Raw genomic sequence first — 3,590 nt, 5'->3', positions numbered from 1 at the left:
GAGCGTGCACCCGAGGCGCCCCGAACATGCACCAAGGTGCACTCGGCCCACATGTGAGCGCAGGTCGTTGCGCCCGAGGTGGTGTGTGGGCACCGCGTTGCAGACGGGACACTGCACGCACACGACGCCCCCTCCAGGTGCACGCACGTAGGCCGGGCCGGGTGCACACCCGACGCCCTAGCAAGGTGCGCGCACCCGGGCAGGGCTCACACTTGGCGAACGGGGCGCACTTCGCGAGGGAGGGTGTGCACCTCGACGGGGGTGGGTGGCCGGGGTGGATTCGCACGTGGGTCGCGGTTTGCTAAGTACACACTGCGACAAGCTCATAACGGGTGCGATCATACCAGCGTTAGTGCACCGGATCCCATCAGAACTCCGCAGTTAAGCGCGCTTGGGCCGGAGTAGTACTGGGATGGGTGACCTCCCGGGAAGTCCCGGTGTTGCACCCTTTTTTAGTTTTTCGCCGGGCGTCGCAATGCTATTTGAATAAACCTTTTGCCCGTTTGCGTTCTCGTCGGGGCCGGGCCGGGCCGGGGTGCGCTGCCCGCACTACCGCGCGCGCGGGGGCGACACCGAGCGCGCACCCGAGGCGCCCCGAGCACACAGGCCACGGTGCAACCCGGGCGTTGTGCGCGCACCCCGGTGCGCCCGAGGTGCTGCGCGCGCACCCAGGTGAAATCGGTGTGCACCTCGGCCAGTGCGCGCTCGGTCGAGTCGCGCACGTTGGCCAAGGTGCACGGTGATGTTTCTTACTCTAAGGTTCCGCACCAGACGCCCGGGACAGGTGAGCGAAGCTGGGCGGGGCCGGGTGCGCGGCCGGGGCAGGTGCACGCAGCTGGAGAGAGCTTTGGAGCACACTTCGGAGCGCACCAATGATGCGCTCCATTCAAAAGTTTCCTGAAAAGGCAAAAAAAGTTGAGATTATAGAATTTCCCACTTGAGAGATTGTAAAAAAAAAAAATTTAAAATGAAGGAAACGCGGGTGCCAAGGTGTGCGCAGCCCAGCCAAGGTGTGCGCACCAAGGCGCCCACCCTGGCGAAGGTGCACGCAAGGTGCGCACCCGAGGCAAACCGGACAATTAACCCAACTTTCGACTTCGCGCGCACCTTGGAGCGCACTTCGGAGCGCTCCTTGGTGCGCACCAATCTTGGGCACCTCGGAGTGCACCATGGCGCCCACCAAGGTGCGCACCCGGGGCAAACCGAGCTCCGACTTCGTGCGCACCTTGGAGCGCACGAAAGGTGCGCACCATGGCGCCCACCAAGGTGCGCAGCCCAGCCAAGGCGTGCGCATCAAGGTGCGCACCCTGGCGAAGGTGCGCACCCGGGGCAAACCGAGCTCCGACTTCGTGCGCACCTTGGAGCGCACAAAAGGTGCGCAACCCAGCCAAGGTGTGCGCACCCCGGTCAAACCGAGCTCCGAATCGTGCGCACCAGAGGTGCACGCCATCGTGCGCACCTTGGAGCACACTTCGGAGCCCTCCTTGGTGCGCGCCGATGTTGCGCACCTCGGAGCGCACCCGGGGAAAACAATGCAATTAACCCGACTTTCGACTTCGTGGGCACCTCGGAGCGCTCTCGGGTTCGCACCTCGGAGCACACCGAGGTGCGCACCTTTGATGCGCTGCCTTCACCAATTTCCAGAAAAGGCAAGAAAACATTGAGAAGGTGTGCGCACCGAGGTGCCCACCCTGGCGAAGGTGCACGCGAGGTGCGCACCCGGGGCAAACCGGGCTCCGACTTCGTGCACGCCGCACCTTGGAGCACACTTCGGAGCGCTCCTTGGTGCGCACCAGGGCGCGCAACCCAGCCGAGGTGCCCACCCCGGCGAAGGTGCACGCGAGGTGCGCACCCGGGGCAAACCGGGCTCCGACTTCGTGCACGCCATGGTGCCCACCGCGGCGAAGGTGCACGCGAGGTGCGCACCCGGGGCAAACCGGGCTCCGACTTCGTGCACGCCGCACCTTGGAGCACACTTCGGAGCGCTCCTTGGTGCGCACCATGGTGCCCACCAGGGCGCGCAACCCCGCCGAAGGTGCACGCGAGGTGCGCACCCGGGGCAAACCGGGCTCCGACTTCGTGCACGCCGCACCTTGGAGCACACTTCGGAGCGCTCCTTGGTGCGCACCATGGTGCCCACCAGGGCGCGCAACCCCGCCGAAGGTGCACGCGAGGTGCGCACCCGGGGCAAACCGGGCTCCGACTTCGTGCACGCCATGGTGCGCACCGCGGCGAAGGTGCGCACCCGGGGCAAACCGGGCTCCGACTTCGTGCACGCCGCACCTTGGAGCACACTTCGGAGCGCTCCTTGGTGCGCACCAGGGCGCGCAACCCAGCCGAGGTGCCCACCCCGGCGAAGGTGCACGCGAGGTGCGTACCCGGGGCAAACCGGGCTCCGACTTCGTGCACGCCGCACCTTGGAGCACACTTCGGAGCGCTCCTTGGTGCGCACCATGGTGCCCACCAGGCCGCGCAACCCAGCCAAGGTGTGCGCACCAAGGTGCACGCGAGGTGCGCACCCGGGGCAAACCGGGGTCCGACTTCGTGCACGCCGCACCTTGGAGCACACATCGGGGCGCTCCCGGGTTCGCACCGGCGTTGCGCACCGTGGTGGGCACCTCGGAGCACACCAAGGTGGGCAGCGAGGTGCGCACCTTTGATGCGATGCCTTCACTAATTTCCATAAAAGGCAAAAAAAAAACGAGATTTTAAAATTTCCGTTTTGAAAGATAGTGAGAAAAAGGGAATGCTGGTGCCATCTTGAGCCCGCCCTGGTGCGCAGCCCAGCCAAGGTGTGCGCACCAAGGTGCCCACCCTGGCGAAGGTGCGCGCCCGGGCAATTAACCCAACTTCCAACTTCGCGCGCGCCAGGGTGGGAGCGCACCCAACAACCGGGCCTGGGAAGAGCCAATGCGAGAAACCCCACCAAACGCTCTGACAAAAAAAGAGGGGGCGCTCCAGTAACCCCGCTTCGGAGCGCACCCTGGGCAAACCCAGCCAAGGTGCCCACCCCGGCCAAGGTGCAGGCGAGGTGCGCACCCGGGGCAAACCGGGCTCCGACAACGTGCACGCCGCACCTTGGAGCACACTTCGTAGCGCTCCCGGGTGCGCACCTCAGAGCACACCAAGGTGGGCAGCGAGGTGCGCACCTTTGATGCGCTGCCTTCACTAATTTCCAGAAAAGGCAAAAAAAAAAGGAGATTTTAAAATTTCCGTTTTGAAAGATAGTGAAAAAAACGGAACGCGCGTGCCATCTTGAGCCCGCCCTGGTGCGCAGCCCAGGTAAGGTGCCCACCCTGGCAAAGGTGCGCACCCGGGCAATTAACCCTACTTCCGACTTCGTGCGCGCCAGGGTGGCAACCGGGCCTCGGAAGAGCCAATGCGAGAAACCCCACCAAACGCTCCGACAAAAAAAGAGGCGGCGCTCCAATAACCCCGCTTCGGAGCGCAGCCGGGGCAAACCCAGCCAAGGTGCCCACCCCGACGAAGGTGCACGCGAGGTGCGCACCCGGGGCAAACCGGGCTCCGACAACGTGCACGCAGCACCTTGGAGCACACTTCGAAGCACTCCCGGGTGCCCACCGGCGTTG

The 3,590-nt window shown here is 64.9% G+C and overlaps 1 non-coding gene across 1 annotated transcript; it reads left to right on the top strand.

Annotated features, from left to right (window-relative positions):
* The first annotated feature begins 330 nt into the window (after positions 1-330).
* Positions 331-449, top strand: LOC131865623 (5S ribosomal RNA). Its single transcript, XR_009364342.1, has one exon. It is a non-coding gene; the product is annotated as a 5S ribosomal RNA (ribosomal RNA).
* Positions 450-3,590: the final 3,141 nt, after the last annotated feature.

Source organism: Cryptomeria japonica, unplaced genomic scaffold (genome assembly GCF_030272615.1).
Source record: "Cryptomeria japonica unplaced genomic scaffold, Sugi_1.0 HiC_scaffold_115, whole genome shotgun sequence".
In the NCBI taxonomy this organism is placed as follows: domain Eukaryota; kingdom Viridiplantae; phylum Streptophyta; class Pinopsida; order Cupressales; family Cupressaceae; genus Cryptomeria; species Cryptomeria japonica.
This window is presented reverse-complemented; position numbering and strand designations above follow the sequence as displayed.